The sequence below is a fragment of the Scyliorhinus torazame genome, chromosome 2 (genome assembly GCF_047496885.1).
Source record: "Scyliorhinus torazame isolate Kashiwa2021f chromosome 2, sScyTor2.1, whole genome shotgun sequence".
NCBI classification, from domain to species: Eukaryota; Metazoa; Chordata; class Chondrichthyes; order Carcharhiniformes; family Scyliorhinidae; genus Scyliorhinus; species Scyliorhinus torazame.
The window spans coordinates 17,976,555-17,996,897 of record NC_092708.1 but is presented as its reverse complement, the minus strand read 5'-3'; the positions used below and the strand labels follow the sequence as shown (position 1 = coordinate 17,996,897).

Sequence of the window (20,343 nt, the reverse complement as noted above, 5' to 3'; positions counted from 1 at the left end):
CCTCTGGTTCAGGGCTGGTTTATCTCACATTCCCTCTGGATCAGGGCTGGTTTATCCCACATTCCCTCTGGATCAGGGCTGGTTTATCCCACATTCCCTCTGGCTCAGCGCTGGTTTATCCCACATTCCCTCTGGATCAGGGCTAGTTTAGCCCACATTCCCTCTGGATCACAGCTGGTTTATCCCACATTCCCTCTGGATCAGGGCTGGTTTATCCCACATTCCCTCTAGATCAGGGCTGTTTTATCCCATATTCCCTCTGGATCAGCGCTGGTTTATCCCACATTCCCTCTGGAACAGGGCTGGTTTATCCCACATTCCCTCTGGATCAGGGCTGGTTTATCCCACATTCCCTCTGGATCAGGGCTGGTTTATAAATAATAATAATCTTTATTGTCACAAATAGGCTTACATTAACACTGCAAGGAAGTGACTGTGAAAATCCCCTAGTCGCCACACTCCGGCGCCTGTTCGGATACACGGAGGGAGAATTCAGAATGTCTATACAAGCACATGTTTTGGGGCGTGTGCGAGGAAACCGGAGCACCAGAAGGAAACCCACACAGTCAGGAGAGAACTTGCAGATTCCGCACAGACAGGGACCCTAGCCGGGAATCGAACCTGGGACTCTGGCACCGTGAAGCAACAGTGCCAGCCACTGTGCTACCGTGTCGCCCATTGCAGGCAATATCTCCAAATTTGCAAACGACACTAAGCTGGGTGGCAGTGTGTGCTGTGAGGAGGATGCAGAGAGGCTGCAGGATGACCTGGACAAGCTGGCTGAGTGGGCAAATACTTGGCAAGTGCAATATAATGTGGGTAAATGTGAGGTTATCCACCTTGTGGCAAAAACAGGAAGGCAGATTATTCTCTGAATGGTGGCAGTTCAGGAAAAGGGGAAGTGCAACGAGACCTGGGTGTGATGGTGGAACAGTCGCTGAAGGTTGGCATGTAGGTACAGCAGGCGGTGAGGAAAGCTAATGGAATGCTGGCCTTCATAGAGAGGATTTGAGTATAGGAATAGGGATGTCTTGCTGCAGTTATACAGGGCCTTGGTGAGGCCACACCTTGAGTATCGTGTGCAGTTTTGATCTCCTAGTTTGAGGAAGGACATTCTTGCTATTGAGGGTGTCCAGCGAAGGTTCACCAGACTAATTCCCGGAATGGCAGGACTGAGATATGAAGAAAGACTGGATCGACTGGGCTTGTACTCACTGGAGTTCAGAAGAATGAGAGGGGATCTCATAGAAACATATAAAATCCTGATGGGACTGGACTGGCTAGATGCGGGAAGAATGTTCCCGATGTTGGGGATGTCCAGAACTAGGGGTCATAGCCTAAGAATAAGGGATAAGCCAATCAGGACCGAGATGAGGAAGAGCTTCTTCTCTCAGAGAGTTGTGACCTTGTGTAATTCTCTCCCACAGAAAGCTGTTGGGGCCGGTTCGGTGGATATCTTCAAGAGGGAGCTGGACGTGGCCCTTGCAGCTAAAGGGATTAAGGGGTATGGAGAGAAAGCGGGAGTCGGATAATGAATTTGCATGCTCAGCCATGATCAGATTGAATGGTGGTACAGACTCGAAGGGCCGAATGGCCTACTCCTGCTCCTATTTTCTATGTTTTCCTTCTGGATCAGGCCTGGTTTATCCCACATTCCCTCTGGATCAGGGCTGGTTAATCCCACATTCCCTCTGGATCAGGGCTGGTTTATCCCACATTCCCTCTGGATCAGGGCTGGTTTATCCCACATTCCCTCTGGATCAGGGCTGGTTTATCCCACAGTCCCCCTGGATCAGGGCTGGTTTATCCCACATTCCCTCTGGATCAGGACTGGTTCATCCCACATTCCCTCTGGATCAGGGCTGGTTCATCCCACATTCCCTCTGGATCAGGGCTGGTTCATCCCACATTCCCTCTGGATCAGGGCTGGTTTATCCCACATTCCCTCTGGATCAGGGCTGGTTCATCCCACATTCCCTCTGGATCAGGGCTGGTTCATCCCACATTCCCTCTGGTTCTGGGCTGGTTTATCTCACATTCCCTCTGGATCAGGGCTGGTTTATCCCACATTCCCTCTGGATCAGGGCTGGTTTATCCCACATTCCCTCTGGCTCAGCGCTGGTTTATCCCACATTCCCTCTGGATCAGGGCTAGTTTAGCCCACATTCCCTCTGGATCACAGCTGGTTTATCCCACATTCCCTCTGGATCAGGGCTGGTTTATCCCACATTCCCTCTAGATCAGGGCTGTTTTATCCCATATTCCCTCTGGATCAGCGCTGGTTTATCCCACATTCCCTCTGGAACAGGGCTGGTTTATCCCACATTCCCTCTGGATCAGGGCTGGTTCATCCCACATTCCTTCTGGATCAGGGTTGGTTCATCCCACATTCCCTCTGGTTCAGGGCTGGTTTATCTCACATTCCCTCTGGATCAGGGCTGGTTTATCCCACATTCCCTCTGGATCAGGGCTGGTTTATCCCACATTCCCTCTGGATCAGGGCTGGTTTATCCCACATTCCCTCTGGATCAGGCCTGGTTTATCCCACATTCCCTCTGGATCAGGGCTGGTTTATCCCACAGTCCCTCTGGATCAGGGCTGGTTTATCCCACATTCCATCTGGATCAGGACTGGTTCATCCCACATTCCCTCTGGATCAGGGCTGGTTCATCCCACATTCCCTCTGGATCAGGGCTGGTTCATCCCACATTCCCTCTGGATCAGGGCTGGTTTATCCTACAGTCCCTCTGGATCAGGGCTGGTTTATCCCACATTCCCTCTGGATCAGGACTGGTTTATCCCACATTCCCTCTGGATCAGGGCTGGTTCATCCCACATTCCTTCTGGATCAGGGCTGGTTCATCCCACATTCCCTCTGGATCAGGGCTGGTTTATCTCACATTCCCTCTGGATCAGGGCTGGTTTATCCCACATTCCTCTGGATCAGGGCTGGTTTATCCCACATTCCCTCTGGATCAGGGCTGGTTTATCCCACATTCCCTCTGGATCAGGGCTGGTTCATCCCACATTCCCTCTGGATCAGACCTGGTTTATCCCACATTCCCTCTGGATCAGGACTGGTTTATCCCACATTCCCTCTGGATCAGGACTGGTTTATCCCACATTCCCTCTGGATCAGGGCTGGTTCATCCCACATTCCTTCTGGATCAGGGCTGGTTCATCCCACATTCCCTCTGGATCAGGGCTGGTTTATCTCACATTCCCTCTGGATCAGGGCTGGTTTATCCCACATTCCTCTGGATCAGGGCTGGTTTATCCCACATTCCCTCTGGATCAGGGCTGGTTTATCCCACATTCCCTCTGGATCAGGGCTGGTTCATCCCACATTCCCTCTGGATCAGACCTGGTTTATCCCACATTCCCTCTGGATCAGGACTGGTTTATCCCACATTCCCTCTGGATCAGGACTGGTTTATCCCACATTCTTTCATGATTAGGGCTGGTTTTTCCCACATTCCTTCAGGATTAGGCTGGTTTGTCCCAGATTTCTTCTGGTCAGTATCTTCAATGAAACTGGTCACTGATTCCTGCTGTCCTGTTCCGTTCCGTCCCCCCGCCCCCCCTCCCCCCCACACATTCACACACGGAACATTCCCGTTTTCCGCCTGGTTTACAGATGGGCGGAATAAACAAAACAAAGGAAAATTACGGGCTTTTGACAGGATTATGTCAATACCACCTGATCAGACAGACGGATTCCGGAATTCTGACAGTCTATCCCTGTTGATAGCTGGCCTCAACCTTCAGAGAAACAGTGTGAAGCTCGAGCTTGGAACACAGGAACGGCTCCAGGAACTAATTGTTACAGTGAGGAATTAAAATCCTCGCTCGGTGAAGAAACAAGCCCAATCAGGCAGCAGCACCCAGCTCCCCTCGCAGTCTGACCAGTACCTTGTGTTCCAGTAGATTGCGCCGGCTCGGACTCCCAAATGGCAGGTGGCAGCCATGCCTCAGTGGGCAGCACTCTGGCCTCTGAATCAGGAGGCCGTGGAGTCAAGAACCTCTCCAGAGATTTAAACACAAACTGGGTCAAGTCGGATCAGGGCGAGGAGGCTTGGCTCCTCAGTTATGTGTGGCGCGCAGGGCATGACGAGGGCTGAGCCACTTCAGGGTTGGGCGGGGTCGGGTTAGGGCGGGAAGGGGGAGCCAGACATTTCAAGGCCCTGCCAATCTCTTTGCCGCCGCTCTCCTCTCTCGCAGAACGGTGCTGGTCAGACTCTGAACTGGAGAGCAGCAGAGTTCTGACAGGCAGGTTCCCCTTACAACCTGGGCCACCCTCCCCACCACCACCACCACCCCTCCCAAAGAACACCCAGGAGAGCATCCGTGCCAGGTTTGGGAAGCCGGGACTCCTCATCCAGTCAATCCTGTTGGGAAACGTGCCCGAGCGACGCAGTTGGCTTGAGCTGCGACGCCTCCACAGTCGAATAGCGGGTTGAGACTCCTTGCCCGAACATTCAAATGCCTCTGAAACTTTAGCAGCAGCAAGGAATGAGGGAAAGATGGAGATATAAAACAGGCAGTGGAAAAAGAATCTCACCAACCATTTGCCATTCTAAATGCACCCTTGGCGCCCCCCAGCTTCTGCTCTGGCCCATACTGATTCATGCTGGGATATCGGATAGGGCTGGCAGAGACACGGCAGGCTGAATGGTATCCTGGGCTGTAATATTGAAGAATTTGATGGTCAAGCAAATACAAAAGTGAAGGCTCGAATCAACCCAGGAGAAAGGTTTGTGACAGCATTGGGGGGGGGGGAATGTTGACAGGTAGCCAGCAGGTTGGAAAATAAAGAAATCTTCATTAATTTAATGCGTAGAACACAGTCAGTTGCAGTAAATGATGCCATGTTAGGGCAGCAGGGCCGCGCAGTGGTTAGCACTGCTGCCTGACAGCGCCGAGGTCCCAGGTTCGATCCCGGCTCTGGGTCACTGTCCGTGTGGAGTTTGCACATTCTCCCCGTGTCTGCGTGCGTTTCGCCCCCACAACCCAAAGATGCGCAGGGTAGGTGGATTGGCCACGCTAAATTGCCCCTTCATTGGAAAAAATGAATTGGGTGCTCTAAATTTATATATTAAAAAAATAATGATGCCATGGTGACTGATAGCTGAACGAGAACAGTGATTTAGCAACTCGGAGTCAGAGAAATGGAGTATTAAATAACAATCAACACATGCTGCCCTTAACCGGTGGGGTCTCCCGGCGAGGCCCTGTGTTCAGATGCTGCTCACAACGTGTTCCCTCAGTAAACAGAGACGCAAGAGAATCCTCAATATCCCTCCCTGCCCACTCACCATGGAATCATACAGCACCGCAGGCCATTCAGCCCATCCCTGCCTGTACCAGCTCTTGTCCCATTCATCCCACACCCCCCCCCCCCCAAATCCACCCGTTTCCCCCATAGCCCTGGAAATATTTCATTTTACAGCAATTATCCGATTTCTCTTTTGCAAGTTGCTCACAAATCTGCCTCCACCGCCCTGTCAGCCAGCGCCTGTCCAGATCTTGACAACTCAAAACAAATTCTCTTCGTCTCCCCTCTGGTTTTTTTTTCCTCTGGCTTAATTATCTCAGATCTCTGTCCACCCATTAAAAGCCATCTGTTCTTCTTGTGTTCAAACCACGCCCTCATTAATCAGCCAAACAAAGGGAACATTAAGAAAGGCTCTTTGGAAAACAGAAATGCTCCTTCCCAAATCAGAAGGGAGGTTGGCATAATAGCAAATTAATTATTTTATTCGGGTAGTTTGGGGTCATTCTGCCTTTACATACCTGGCAGCAGCGAATGTTTCCAGTAGGCAGCTAGTACAAGGATTGTTTCTTTTTGTGTCTCAGGGTGATCAGGCAGCCTATCCTCTTGCACAATCCCCGCTTCACATTCTATTCAGCCCAGTTGCTCATGACATCATCAATCTCCGGCAATTAAACCCCAGACTCTCTGAGCAGCTAGTTTACAACATTACAACAACAACATCTTGCACTGGTATAGTGCCCTTCAGGTCGCAAAGCCTGCCATCCCAAGACGTTCGCAGGTGGGTTATGGCGTAAAATCTGACCAGCAGGTCGCAGAAGGGGATATCAGAACTGGAAACAGTCGTGTCCCCCATCCCTCCCCCTTTTCTGCTCTCGTTGCCCAGCTTGTCCCAGTGTCCCCATGTGCTTCTTGCCGCTGATCCCTGATACCCGGCGGTGACTCTGCACCAAACTGTCACTGTGTCAAATTGCTGCTGAAGCGCAGGAGACTCGGGCTGGCAAGACAGCAGGTTGGGCAGCGACAGAGATGCTGAGAATGCAGCACACCCCATCCCTCCCTGTGTCTGTCCGTCCCCAAATTATGACACAAGCCGGGAACAGGATCTGGGGAATAGCCCATTCGGCCTTGGGAACCATTTACAATCAGGGGGAAATCCTGGGAATAATTCCCACAGACCACAAAGTGACTGGAAAATTAGGGATGAATCCTGGGAATAATTTCCTCAGACCTCAGAATTACCGGAAGAAGAATAAATTCTGGGAAAAATTATTATTATTAATGTCACAAGCAGGCTTACATTGACACTGCAATGAAGTTACTGTGAAAAGCTCCTAGTCGCCACACTCCGGCGCCTGTTTGGGTACACAGAGGGAGAATTCAGAATGTCCAATTCACTTAACAGCACGTCTCTTGCGACTTGTGGGAGGAAACCGGAGCAGCCGGGGGAAACCCATGCAGACAAGGGGAGAACTTGCAGACTCCGCCCAGTGACTCAAGCCACGAACCGAACCTGGCACCGTGAAGCAACAGTGCTAACCACCGTGCTACAGTGCCGCCCTTGGAATTACAGGAAAATCGGGACTGAATCCTCGGAATAATCTTGCACATTCCTGTGAATTTTGGTAATATTGGGGACGGAGTCTGGGAATATTCGGCTCCGTCCGGGAAATAAACTTCTGCCTGGGATTGTCAGTTAAATCCGGAATAATATCTCGGAATAACTAATTTATCTTGGAAGTTTCATTGAAACCAGGGATTAAATCTGGCATTAATCTACTGCTTCCCAGAGAAATCAGAATTTACTTAAAGGTCTGGGATCCCCTCGCTTCCAGGAAGACTGGGAATTATTGTTTTGACAAGAAGTTTGAATCAAGCCATTGCTTATGATTTGTTTGATGGTTAACCAATCATTACTCTTCTTTCAGGGAGGGTAGTAAGTGGGCTAACAGCAACACCGCATTTACATAGCACCTTTAACGTCATAAAGTGTCTCAAGGCATTTCACAGGAGTAATTATCAACCAAGAGTTGATGCTGAGTTGTGTAAGAAGCTAATTAGGCCAGGTGACCAAAGATTTGGCCAAAGAAGTAGGTTTTAATGAGCATTTTAAGGGAGGAGGGAGAGGAGAGCTGACAGCGTTTAGGGAAGGATTCCTGAGCAGCTGGAGGTACAACCGCCAATGGTGGCATGAATAAAATTGGGAGGTTTAAGAAGTCAAGAAGTAAGGGCGTCACGGTAGCACATGGTTAGCACTATTGCTTCACAGCTCCAAGATCCCCGGTTCGATTCCTGGCTTGGGTCACTGCCTGTGCGGAGTCTGCACGTTCTCCCCGTGTCTGCGTGGGTTTCCTCCGGGTGCTCCGGTTTCCTCCCACAAGTCCCGAAAGACGTGCTGTTGGGTGAATTGGACATTCTGAATTCTCCCTCCGTGTACCCGAACAGGCGCCGGAATGTGGCGACTAGGGGCTTTTCACAGTAATTTCATTGCAGTGTTAATGCAAGCCTACTTGTGACAAGAATAAAGACTATTATTATTATGTCAGAATTGGAAGAGCTTAGAGATCTCGGAGAGTTGTTGAGCTGCAGGAGATCACAGCGATAGGGAGCGACGAGGCCATTGACTGATTTGGAAAGAAGGATAAGATTTGTTTTTAAAGGAAGTGAGATAACGGCAACAACACCGTTTGTTTACACAGCACTGTTAATGTGCTTCAGGGCACAAAGTAATGGCACCAGTAGAGGAGGTAGTGGGTCTGATGACCAAAAGCTTGGTTTTAAGAAGTGTCTTAAAGGAAAATAATATGAATATAAATAAATGTGGAAGCGGAGACAATGAAATGATTTCAAAAGGAAATTGTACAAACACTTGGGGAAAATGACAGCGGGGAATGGGACTGGCTGGATTGTTCTACAGAGAGCCAGCATGGACTGGATGGGCTGAGTGGTCTCCTCCTGTGCTGTGATGATTGCGTCGGAGGCATTTGCAATGGAAAGCTCCCTGTCCAATAGTTACCTGGGCACCAGCACCACCAGGTGAGACGAGGCTGTGCTGGTGGGGGTGTCGTGTGTCCTCCAGGCCGGCCGATGGCGCTGTGCGGGAGAAGCAGCAGTCCGGCCGCTCTTGTTCACCGTCTGAATCTCCTCCACTGCCGTGGGACCAATCTCCTCGGAAATCTAACGGCTAAAACATCGGATTTGCGCGCGCGCGCAGGCGGTTCTTTATTTTATTCGGCCACGGAAAAGGGGCGGCAATTCTCCCGAACCCTTTTTTTCCGTTTCTGTTTCATCGCGGGAGGGAAATGGAATAAATGAGGTTTCGAGAAGCGGCCGCAACGCGATGACGTACGGAGGGAGCTGCCGTCCAGACGCTATGAGGTAGGAGGCGGCGGCGACGACGTTAGGACGCGACTGCGTCATGAGACGGCAGCGTTGGGACGCGGTGACGTTAGGACGCGACTGCATCAGGAGACGGCGGCGTTAGGACGCGGTGACGTTAGGACGCGACGACGTTCAGCGTGCCGGGGTCATGACCTCCAGACCAATGTTTAGGCAAGAGGTGTCAGGTGATGGAGGAGAGACAGACTGAGTAAGTGAATGGAGGAGAGGGGGTGAGGAATGAAGGAGGGACATTGAATAGTGACAACGTGTGTGTGGGGGCAACGGGGGGAGAAGAGGGGGCAACGGGGGGAGAAGAGGGGGCAACGGGGGGAGAAGAGGGGGCAACGGGGGGAGAAGAGGGGGCAACGGGGGGAGAAGAGGGGGCAACGGGGGGGGGGAGAAGAGGGGGCAACGGGGGGAGAAGAGGGGGCAACGGGGGGGGGAGAAGAGGGGGCAACGGGGGGGGGGGAGAAGAGGGGGCAACGGGGGGGAGAAGAGGGGGCAACGGGGGGGGGGAGAAGAGGGGGCAACGGGGGGGGGAGAAGAGGGGGCAACGGGGGGGGGAGAAGAGGGGGCAACGGGGGGGGGAGAAGAGGGGGCAACGGGGGGGGGGGAGAAGAGGGGGCAACGGGGGGGGGGAGAAGAGGGGGCAACGGGGGGGGGAGAAGAGGGGGCAACGGGGGGGGAGAAGAGGGGGCAACGGGGGGGGGGGAGAAGAGGGGGCAACGGGGGGGGGGGGAGAAGAGGGGGCAACGGGGGGGGGGAGAAGAGGGGGCAACGGGGGGGGGAGAAGAGGGGGCAACGGGGGGGGGGGAGAAGAGGGGGCAACGGGGGGGGGGGGAGAAGAGGGGGCAACGGGGGGGGGGGGAGAAGAGGGGGCAACGGGGGGGGAGAAGAGGGGGCAACGGGGGGGGGGAGAAGAGGGGGCAACGGGGGGGGAGAGAAGAGGGGGCAACGGGGGGGGGGAGAAGAGGGGGCAACGGGGGGGGGGGAGAAGAGGGGGCAACGGGGGGGGGGAGAAGAGGGGGCAACGGGGGGGGGAGAAGAGGGGGCAACGGGGGGGGGAGAAGAGGGGGCAACGGGGGGGGGAGAAGAGGGGGCAACGGGGGGGGGAGAGAAGAGGGGGCAACGGGGGGGGGAGAGAAGAGGGGGCAACGGGGGGGGGGGAGAAGAGGGGGCAACGGGGGGGGGGGAGAAGAGGGGGCAACGGGGGGGGGGGAGAAGAGGGGGCAACGGGGGGGGGGGAGAAGAGGGGGCAACGGGGGGGGAGAAGAGGGGGCAACGGGGGGGGGGAGAAGAGGGGGCAACGGGGGGAGAAGAGGGGGCAACGGGGGGGGGAGAAGAGGGGGCAACGGGGGGGGGAGAAGAGGGGGCAACGGGGGGGAGAGAAGAGGGGGCAACGGGGGGGGGAGAAGAGGGGGCAACGGGGGGGGGGGAGAAGAGGGGGCAACGGGGGGGAGAGAAGAGGGGGCAACGGGGGGGAGAGAAGAGGGGGCAACGGGGGGAGAAGAGGGGGCAACGGGGGGGAGAAGAGGGGGCAACGGGGGGGGAGACGAGGGGGCAACGGGGGGGGAGAAGAGGGGGCAACGGGGGGGAGAGAAGAGGGGGCAACGGGGGGGAGAGAAGAGGGGGCAACGGGGGGGGAGAGAAGAGGGGGCAACGGGGGGGAGAGAAGAGGGGGCAACGGGGGGGGAGAGAAGAGGGGGCAACGGGGGGGAGAGAAGAGGGGGCAACGGGGGGGGAGAGAAGAGGGGGCAACGGGGGGGGAGAGAAGAGGGGGCAACGGGGGGGGAGAGAAGAGGGGGCAACGGGGGGGAGAAGAGGGGGCAACGGGGGGGGGAGAAGAGGGGGCAACGGGGGGGGGAGAAGAGGGGGCAACGGGGGGGGGAGAAGAGGGGGCAACGGGGGGGGGAGAAGAGGGGGCAACGGGGGGGGAGAAGAGGGGGCAACGGGGGGGGGGGAGAAGAGGGGGCAACGGGGGGGAGAAGAGGGGGCAACGGGGGGGGAGAAGAGGGGGCAACGGGGGGGGAGAAGAGGGGGCAACGGGGGGGAGAAGAGGGGGCAACGGGGGGGGGAGAAGAGGGGGCAACGGGGGGGAGAAGAGGGGGCAACGGGGGGGGGAGAAGAGGGGGCAACGGGGGGGAGAAGAGGGGGCAACGGGGGGGAGAAGAGGGGGCAACGGGGGGGGGAGAAGAGGGGGCAACGGGGGGGGGAGAAGAGGGGGCAACGGGGGGGGAGAAGAGGGGGCAACGGGGGGGGGAGAAGAGGGGGCAACGGGGGGGGGAGAAGAGGGGGCAACGGGGGGGGGAGAAGAGGGGGCAACGGGGGGGAGAAGAGGGGGCAGGGGGGGGAGAAGAGGGGGCAACGGGGGGGGGAGAAGAGTGGGCAACGGGGGGGAGAAGAGGGGGCAATGGGGGGGGAGAAGAGGGGGCAACGGGGGGAGAAGAGGGGGCAACGGGGGGGGAGAGAGGGGGCAACGGGGGGGGGAGAGAGGGGGCAACGGGGGGGGGAGAGAGGGGGCAACGGGGGGGAGAGAGGGGGCAACGGGGGGAGAGAGAGGGGGCAACGGGGAGAGAGAGGGGGCAACGGGGGGAAGGGAGGGGGCAACGGGGGGAGAGAAGGGGCAACATGGGGGGGGAGGGGGGCAATGATGGGGGGGAGGGAGGGGGCAACGGGGGGGAGAGAAGGGGCAACATGGGGGGGGAGGGGGGCAATGATGGGGGGGAGAGAGGGGGCAACGGGGGGAAGAGAAGGGGGCAGGGGGAGAGAGAGAAGGGGCAACGGGGGGGGAGAGAAGGGGCAAGGGGGGGAGGGAGGAGGCAGGGGGAGGAGAGAGGGGGCAGGGGGAGGAGAGAGGGGGCAGGGGGAGGAGAGAAGGGGCAAGGGGGAGGAGAGAAGGGGCAAGGGGGAGGAGAGAAGGGGCAAGGGGGAGGAGAGAAGGGGCAAGGGGGGAGAGAAGGGGCAATCGGGGGGCAGAAGGGGGCAGGGTGGGAGACGGGGTGAGATGGGGGCAGGGGGAGAGAGAGAGAAGGGGGCAACGGGGGGGAGAGAGGGGGCAACGGGGGGAGAGAAGGGGGCAGGGGGAGAGAGAGAAGGGGGCAACGGGGGGGAGAGAAGGGGGCAACGGGGGGAGAGAAGGGGCAACGGGGGAGAAGGGGGCAGGGGGGGAGAGAAGGGGCAACGGGGGGGAGAGAGGGGGCAACGGGGGGAGAGAAGGGGGCAGGGGGAGAGAGAGAAGGGGGCAACGGGGGGGAGAGAAGGGGGCAACGGGGGGAGAGAAGGGGCAACGGGGGAGAAGGGGGCAGGGGGGAGAGAAGGGGCAACGGGGGGGAGAAGGTTGCAGGGGAGAGAGAGAGAATGGGGCAACGGGGGGGAGAGAAGGGGGCAACGGGGGGGAGAGAAGGGGGCAACGGGGAGAGAAGGGGGCAACGGGGGGGAGAGAAGGGGGCAACGGGGGGGAGAGAAGGGGGCAACGGGGGGGAGAGAAGGGGGCAACGGGGGGGAGAGAAGGGGGCAACGGGGGGGAGAGAAGGGGGCAACGGGGGGGAGAGAAGGGGGCAACGGGGGGAGAGAAGGGGCAACGGGGGAGAAGGGGGCAGGGGGGGAGAGAAGGGGCAACGGGGGGGAGAGAGGGGGCAACGGGGGGAGAGAAGGGGGCAGGGGGAGAGAGAGAAGGGGGCAACGGGGGGGAGAGAAGGGGGCAACGGGGGGAGAGAAGGGGCAACGGGGGAGAAGGGGGCAGGGGGGAGAGAAGGGGCAACGGGGGGGAGAAGGTTGCAGGGGAGAGAGAGAGAATGGGGCAACGGGGGGAGAGAAGGGGGCAACGGGGGGGAGAGAAGGGGGCAACGGGGGGAGAGAAGGGGGCAACGGGGAGAGAAGGGGGCAACGGGGGGAGAGAAGGGGGCAACGGGGGGAGAGAAGGGGGCAACGGGGGGGAGAGAAGGGGGCAACGGGGGGGAGAGAAGGGGGCAACGGGGGGGAGAGAAGGGGGCAACGGGGGGGAGAGAAGGGGGCAACGGGGGGAGAGAAGGGGGCAACGGGGGGAGTGAAGGGGGCAGGGGGGGGAGAAGGGGGCAGGGGGGGAGAGAGAGAAGGGGCAACAGGGGGAAGAGAAGGGGGCAACAGGGGGAGAGAAGGGGGCAACGGGGGGAGAGAAGGGGGCAACGGGGGGAGAGAAGGGGGCAACGGGGGGAGAGAAGGGGGCAACGGGGGAGAGAGAGAGGGGGCAACGGGGCGGGGGGAGAGGGGGCAACGGGGGGAGAGGGGGCAACGGGGGGGAAGAGAAGGGGGCAAGGGGGGGGAGAAGAGGGGGCAACGGGGGGGAGAGAAGAGGGGGCAACGGGGGGGGAGAGAAGAGGGGGCAACGGGGGGGGAGAGAAGAGGGGGCAACGGGGGGGGAGAGAAGAGGGGGCAACGGGGGGGAGAAGAGGGGGCAACGGGGGGGGAGAAGAGGGGGCAACGGGGGGGGGAGAAGAGGGGGCAACGGGGGGGGGAGAAGAGGGGGCAACGGGGGGGAGAAGAGGGGGCAACGGGGGGGGGAGAAGAGGGGGCAACGGGGGGGGGAGAAGAGGGGGCAACGGGGGGGAGAAGAGGGGGCAACGGGGGGGGGAGAAGAGGGGGCAACGGGGGGGAGAAGAGGGGGCAACGGGGGGGGAGAAGAGGGGGCAACGGGGGGGAGAAGAGGGGGCAACGGGGGGGGGAGAAGAGGGGGCAACGGGGGGGGGAGAAGAGGGGGCAACGGGGGGGGAGAAGAGGGGGCAACGGGGGGGGAGAAGAGGGGGCAACGGGGGGGGAGAAGAGGGGGGCAACGGGGGGGAGAAGAGGGGGCAGGGGGGAGAAGAGGGGGCAACGGGGGGGGGAGAAGAGTGGGCAACGGGGGGGAGAAGAGGGGGCAATGGGGGGGGAGAAGAGGGGGCAACGGGGGGGAGAAGAGGGGGCAACGGGGGGGGAGAGAGGGGGCAACGGGGGGGGAGAGAGGGGGCAACGGGGGGGGAGAGAGGGGGCAACGGGGGGGAGAGAGGGGGCAACGGGGGGAGAGAGAGGGGGCAACGGGGAGAGAGAGGGGGCAACGGGGGGAAGGGAGGGGGCAACGGGGGGAGAGAAGGGGCAACATGGGGGGGGAGGGGGGCAATGATGGGGGGGAGGGAGGGGGCAACGGGGGGAGAGAAGGGGCAACATGGGGGGGGAGGGGGGCAATGATGGGGGGGAGAGAGGGGGCAACGGGGGGAAGAGAAGGGGGCAGGGGGAGAGAGAGAAGGGGCAACGGGGGGGGAGAGAAGGGGCAACGGGGGGGGAGAGAAGGGGCAAGGGGGGGAGGGAGGAGGCAGGGGGAGGAGAGAGGGGGCAGGGGGAGGAGAGAGGGGGCAGGGGGAGGAGAGAAGGGGCAAGGGGGAGGAGAGAAGGGGCAAGGGGGAGGAGAGAAGGGGCAAGGGGGAGGAGAGAAGGGGCAAGGGGGGAGAGAAGGGGCAATCGGGGGGCAGAAGGGGGCAGGGTGGGAGACGGGGTGAGATGGGGGCAGGGGGAGAGAGAGAGAAGGGGGCAACGGGGGGGAGAGAGGGGGCAACGGGGGGAGAGAAGGGGGCAGGGGGAGAGAGAGAAGGGGGCAACGGGGGGGAGAGAAGGGGGCAACGGGGGGAGAGAAGGGGCAACGGGGGAGAAGGGGGCAGGGGGGGAGAGAAGGGGCAACGGGGGGGAGAGAGGGGGCAACGGGGGGAGAGAAGGGGGCAGGGGGAGAGAGAGAAGGGGGCAACGGGGGGGAGAGAAGGGGGCAACGGGGGGAGAGAAGGGGCAACGGGGGAGAAGGGGGCAGGGGGGAGAGAAGGGGCAACGGGGGGGAGAAGGTTGCAGGGGAGAGAGAGAGAATGGGGCAACGGGGGGGGAGAGAAGGGGGCAACGGGGGGGAGAGAAGGGGGCAACGGGGAGAGAAGGGGGCAACGGGGGGGAGAGAAGGGGGCAACGGGGGGGAGAGAAGGGGGCAACGGGGGGGAGAGAAGGGGGCAACGGGGGGGAGAGAAGGGGGCAACGGGGGGGAGAGAAGGGGGCAACGGGGGGGAGAGAAGGGGGCAACGGGGGGGAGAGAAGGGGGCAACGGGGGGAGAGAAGGGGGCAACGGGGGGAGTGAAGGGGGCAGGGGGGGGAGAAGGGGGCAGGGGGGGAGAGAGAGAAGGGGCAACAGGGGGAAGAGAAGGGGGCAACAGGGGGAAGAGAAGGGGGCAACGGGGGGAGAAGGGGGCAACGGGGGGAGAAGGGGGCAACGTGGGGGGAGAGAGAGACGGGGCAACAGGGGGAGAGAAGGGGGCAACGGGGGGAGAGAAGGGGGCAACGGGGGGAGAGAAGGGGGCAACGGGGGAGAGAGAGAGGGGGCAACGGGGCGGGGGGAGAGGGGGCAACGGGGGGAGAGGGGGCAACGGGGGGGAAGAGAAGGGGGCAAGGGGGGGGAGAGAGGGGGCAAGGGGGGGAGAGAGGGGGCAAGGGGGGGAGAGAGGGGGCAAGGGGGGGAGAGAGGGGGCAAGGGGGGGAGAGAGGGGGCAAGGGGGGGAGAGAGGGGGCAAGGGGGGGAGAGAGGGGGCAAGGGGGGGAGAGAGGGGGCAAGGGGGGGAGAGAGGGGGCAAGGGGGGGAGAGAGGGGGCAACGGGGGGAGAGAGGGGGCAACGGGGGGAGAGGGGGCAGGGGGGAGAGAGAGAAGGGGGCAACGGGGGGAGAGAAGGGGCAATGGGGGGAGAAGGGGGCAGGGGGGAGAGAAGGGGCAATGGGGGGAGAAGGTTGCAGGGGGGGAGAGAGAAGGGGGCAACGGGGGAGAGAGAAGGGGGCAACGGGGGGGAGAGAAGGGGGCAACGGGGGGGAGAGAAGGGGGCAACGGGAGGGAGAGAAGGGGCAACGGGTGGGAGAGAAGGGGGCAACGGGGGGGAGAGAAGGGGGGAGAAGGGGCAACGGGGGGAGAAGGGGGCAGGGGGGGAGAGAGAGAAGGGGCAACTGGGGGGAAGAGAAGGGGGCAACGGGGGGAGAGAAGGGGGCAACGGGGGGGAGAGAAGGGGGCAACGGGGGGGAGAGAAGGGGGCAACGGGGGGGAGAGAAGGGGGCAACGGGGGGGAGAGAAGGGGGCAACGGGGGGAGAGAAGGGGGCAACGGGGGGGAGAGAAGAAGGGGGCAACGGGGGGGAGAGAAGAAGGGGGCAACGGGGGGGTGAGAAGAAGGGGCAACGGGGGGGGAGAGAAGAAAGGGGCAACGGGGGGAGAGGGGGCAATGGGGGGGCGGGGGGGAGAGGGGGCGGGGGGAGAGGGGCCAATGGGGGGGAGGGGGCAATGGGGGGAGAGGGGGCACCGGGGGGGGGAGAGAGGGGGCACCGGGGGGGGGGGGAGAGAGGGGGCAACGGGGGGGGAGAGAGGGGGCAACGGGGGGGAGAGAGGGGGCAACGGGGGGGGAGAGAGGGGGCAACGGGGGGGGAGAGAGGGGGCAACGGGGGGGAGAGAGGGGGGAAAGGGGGCAACGGGGGGAGAGAGGGGGCAACGGGGGGAGAGAGGGGGCAACGGGGGGGGAGAGGGGGCAACGGGGGAGAGGGGGCAACGGGGGGGGAAGAGAAGGGGGCAACGGGGAGAGAGAAGGGGCAGGGGAAGGGAGGGGGGCAACGGGGGGAGAGAAGGGGCAACACGGGGGGGGAGGGGGCAATGATGGGGGGGGAGAGAGGGGGCAACGGGAGAGGGGGCAATGATGGGGGGGAGAGAGGGGGCAACGGGAGAGGGGGCAATGATGGGGGGGAGAGAGGGGGCAACGGGAGAGGGGGCAACGGGGGGAAGAGAAGGGGGCAGGGGGAGAGAGAGAAGGGGGCAACGGGGGGGAGAGAAGGGGCAAGGGGGGGAGAGAAGGGGCAAGGGGGGAGAGAGGGGGCAGGGGGGAGAGAGGGGGCAGGGGGAGAGAGGGAGCAGGGGGGTGAGAGGGGGCAGGGGGGAGAGAGGGGGCAAGGGGGGGAGAGAGGGGGCAAGGGGGGAGAGAAGGGGGCAAGGGGGGAGAGAAGGGGGCAAGGGGGGGAGAGAAGGGGGCAAGGGGGGGAGAGAAGGGGGCAAGGGGGAGAGAGAGGGGGCAAGGGGGAGAGAGAAGGGGCAAGGGGGAGAGAGAAGGGGCAAGGGGGAGAGAGAAGAGGCAAGGGGGGGAGAGAAGGGGCAAGGGGGGGAGAGAAGGGGCAAGGGGGGAAGAGAAGGGGCAACGGGGGGCAAAAGGGGGCAGGGTGGGAGAGACGGGGGGTGAGATGGGGCAGGGGGAGAGAGAGAGAAGGGGGCAACGGGGGGGAGAGAGGGGGCAACGGGGGGAGAGAAGGGGGCAGGGGGAGAGAGAGAAGGGGGCAACGGGGGAGAGAAGGGGCAACGGGGGGAGAAGGGGGCAGGGGGGGAGAGAAGGGGCAACGGGGGGGGAGAAGGTTGCAGGGGAGAGAGAGAGAAGGGGGCAACGGGGGGGGGGGAGAGAAGGGGGCAACGGGGGGGAGAGAAGGTGGCAACGGGGAGAGAGAAGGTGGCAACGGGGGGGGAGAGAAGGGGGCAACGGGGGGGAGAGAAGGGGGCAACGGGGGGGAGGGAAGGGGGCAACGGGGGGAGAGAAGGGGGCAACGGGGGGAGAGAAGGGGGCAACGGGGGGGAGAGAAGGGGGCAACGGGGGGGAGAAGGGGGCAGGGAGGGAGAGAGAGAAGGGGCAACAGGGGGAAGAGAAGGGGGCAACAGGGGGAAGAGAAGGGGGCAATGGGGGGAGAAGGGGGCAATGGGGGAGAAGGGGGCAACGGGGGGGGGAGAGAAGGGGGCAACGGGGGGGAGAAGGGGGCAGGGAGGGAGAGAGAGAAGGGGCAACACGGGGAAGAGAAGGGGCAACGGGGGGAAGAGAAGGAGGCAACAGGGGGAAGAGAAGGGGGCAATGGGGGTACAAGGGGGCAATGGGGGGACAAGGGGGCAATGGGGGGACAAGGGGGCAATGGGGGGAGAAGGGGGCAATGGGGGGAGAAGGGGGCAACGGGGGGAGAAGGGGGCAACGGGGGGAGAAGGGGGCAACGGGGGGAGAAGGGGGCAACGGGGGGAGAAGGGGGCAACGGGGGGAGAAGGCGGCAACGGGGGGAGAAGGGGGCAACGGGGAGAGAGAGACAGGGCAACGGGGGGAGAGAAGGGGGCAACGGGGAGAGAGAAGGGGCAACGGGGGAGAGAGAAGGGGCAACGGGGGAGAGAGAGGGGGCAACGGGGGGGAGAGGGGGCAACGGGGGGAAGGGAGGGGGCAGCGACGGGGGGGAGAGAGGGGGCAACGACGGGGGGGAGAGAGGGGGCAAGGGGGGAGAGAGGGGGCAAGGGAGGGGAGAGAGGGGGCAAGGGGGGGAGAGAGGGGGCAAGGGGGGGAGAGAGGGGGCAAGGGGGGGCGAGAAGGGGCAACAGGGGGGCGCAAGAAGGGGCAATGGGGGGGAGAGAAGGGGGCAGGGTGCGAGAGACGGGGGGAGAAGGGGGCGGGGGGAGAGAGAAGGGGGCAACGGGGGGAGAGAGGGGGCAACGGGGGGAGAGAGGGGGCAACGGGGGGAGAGAGGGGGCAACGGGGGGAGAGAGGGGGCAACGGGCAACGGGGGGGAGAGAGGGGGCAGGGCGGAGAGAGAGAAGGGGGCAACGGGGGTGAGAGAAGGGGCAACGGGGGGAGAAGGGGGCAGGGGGGGAGAGAAGGGGCAATGGGGGGAGAAGGTTGCAGGGGGGAGAGAGAAGGGGGCAACGGGGGGGAGAGAAGGGGGCAACGGGGGGAGAGAAGGGGGCAACGGGAGGGAGAGAAGGGGCAACGGGGGAGAGAAGGGGGCAACGGGGGGGAGAGAAGGGGCAACGGGGGGAGAAGGGGGCAGGGGGGGGAGAGAGAGAAGGGGCAACAGGGGGGAAGAGAAGGGGGCAACGGGGGGAGAGAAGGGGGCAACGGGGGAGAGAAGGGGGCAACGGGGGGGAGAGAAGGGGGCAACGGGGGGAGAGAAGGGGGCAACGGGGGGAGAGAAGGGGGCAACGGGGGGAGAGAAGGGGGCAACGGGGGGAGAGAAGGGGGCAACGGGGGGAGAGAAGGGGCAACGGGGGGAGAGAAGGGGGCAACGGGGGGGAGAGAAGGGGGCAACGGGGGGAGAGAAGGGGGCAACGGGGGGAGAGAAGGGGGCAACGGGGGGAGAGAAGGGGGCAACGGGGGGGAGAGAAGGGGGCAATGGGGGGGAGAAGGGGGCAAGGGCAACGGGGGGAGGGAAGGGGGCAATGGGGGGGAGAGAAGAAGGGGGCAACGGGGGGGAGAGAAGAAGGGGGCAACGGGGGGGAGAGAAGAAGGGGGCAACGGGGGGGAGAGAAGGGGGCAACGGGGGGGAGAAGGGGGCAGGGAGGGAGAGAGAGAAGGGGCAACAGGGGGAAGAGAAGGGGGCAACAGGGGGAAGAAGGGTGCAATGGGGGGACAAGGGGGCAACGGGGGGGAGAGAAGGGGGCAACGGGGGGAGAAGGGGGCAGGGAGGGAGAGAGAGAAGGGGCAACACGGGGAAGAGAAGGAGGCAACAGGGGGAAGAGAAGGAGGCAACAGGGGGAAGAGAAGGGGGCAATGGGGGGAGAAGGGGGCAATGGGGGGAGAAGGGGGCAATGGGGGAGAAGGGGGCAATGGGGGGAGAAGGGGGCAATGGGGGGAGAAGGGGGCAATGGGGGGAGAAGGGGGCAACGGGGGGAGAAGGGGGCAACGGGGGGAGAAGGGGGCAACGTGGGGGGAGAGAGAGACGGGGCAACGGGGGGAGAGAAGGGGGCAACGGGGAGAGAGAAGGGGCAACGGGGGAGAGAAGGGGCAACGGGGAGAGAGAAGGGGCAACGGGGAGAGAGAGGGGGCAACGGGGGGGAGAGGGGGCAACGGGGGGGGAGAGGGGGCAACGGGGGGAAGGGAGGGGGCAGCGACGGGGGGAGAGAGGGGGCAACGACGTGGGGGAGAGAGGGGGCAAGGGGGGGAGAGAGGGGGCAAGGGGGGGAGAGAGTGGGCAAGGGGGGAGAGAGGGGGCAAGGGGGGGCGAGAAGGGGCAACAGGGGGGCGCAAGAAGGGGCAATGGGGGGGAGAGAAGGGGGCAGGGTGCGAGAGACGGGAGGAGAAGGAGGCGGGGGGAGAGAGAAGGGGGTAACGGGGAGAGAGGGGGCAACGGGGGGGAGAGAGGGGGCAACGGGGGAGAGAGGGGGCAACGGGGGAGAGAGGGGGCAACGGGCAACGGGGGGGAGAGGGGGCAACGGGCAACGGGGGGGAGAGGGGGCAGGGGGGAGAGAGAGAAGGGGGCAACGGGGGGGAGAGAAGGGGCAACGGGGGGAGAAGGGGGCAGGGGGGGAGAGAAGGGGCAATGGGGGGAGAAGGTTGCAGGGGGGAGAGAGAAGGGGCAACGGGGGGAGATAAGGGGCAACGGGGGGGAGAGAAGGGGCAACGGGGGGAGAGAAGGGGCAACGGGGGGGAGAGAAGGGGGCAACGGGGGGGAGAGAAGGGGGGAGAAGGGGCAACGGGGGGAGAAGGGGCAGGGGGGGAGAGAGCGATGGGGCAACAGGGGGGAAGAGAAGGGGGCAACGGGGGGAGAGAAGGGGGCAACGGGGGGAGAGAAGGGGGCAACGGGGGGAAAGGGGGCAACGGGGGGAGAAGGGGGCAACGGGGGGAGAAGGGGGCAACGGGGGGAGAAGGGGGCAACGTGGGGGGAGAGAGAGACG

At 62.7% G+C, this 20,343-nt stretch overlaps 2 protein-coding genes across 6 annotated transcripts in view; one reads left to right on the top strand and one right to left on the bottom strand.

The window, feature by feature from the left end:
- Positions 1-8,441, bottom strand: part of LOC140386548 (anion exchange protein 3-like) — a 254,089-nt gene extending 245,648 nt beyond the window's left edge. The window contains exon 1 of one of the 2 annotated variants that reach the window (XM_072468972.1): positions 8,289-8,441. The gene's annotated coding sequence lies outside the window, so the exon portion shown is untranslated. Of the gene's footprint in view, positions 1-5,793; positions 5,898-8,288 lie in introns of those variants that run through there. The other variant, XM_072468979.1, reaches the window with a different exon arrangement.
- A 55-nt stretch (positions 8,442-8,496) lies between these two features.
- Positions 8,497-20,343, top strand: part of stk11ip (serine/threonine kinase 11 interacting protein) — a 184,723-nt gene continuing 172,876 nt past the window's right edge. For 2 of the 4 annotated variants that reach the window (XM_072468951.1, XM_072468929.1), the window contains exon 1: positions 8,497-8,650. The gene's annotated coding sequence lies outside the window, so the exon portion shown is untranslated. Of the gene's footprint in view, positions 8,651-8,721; positions 8,862-20,343 lie in introns of those variants that run through there. The other 2 variants (XM_072468961.1, XM_072468935.1) reach the window with 1 other exon arrangement.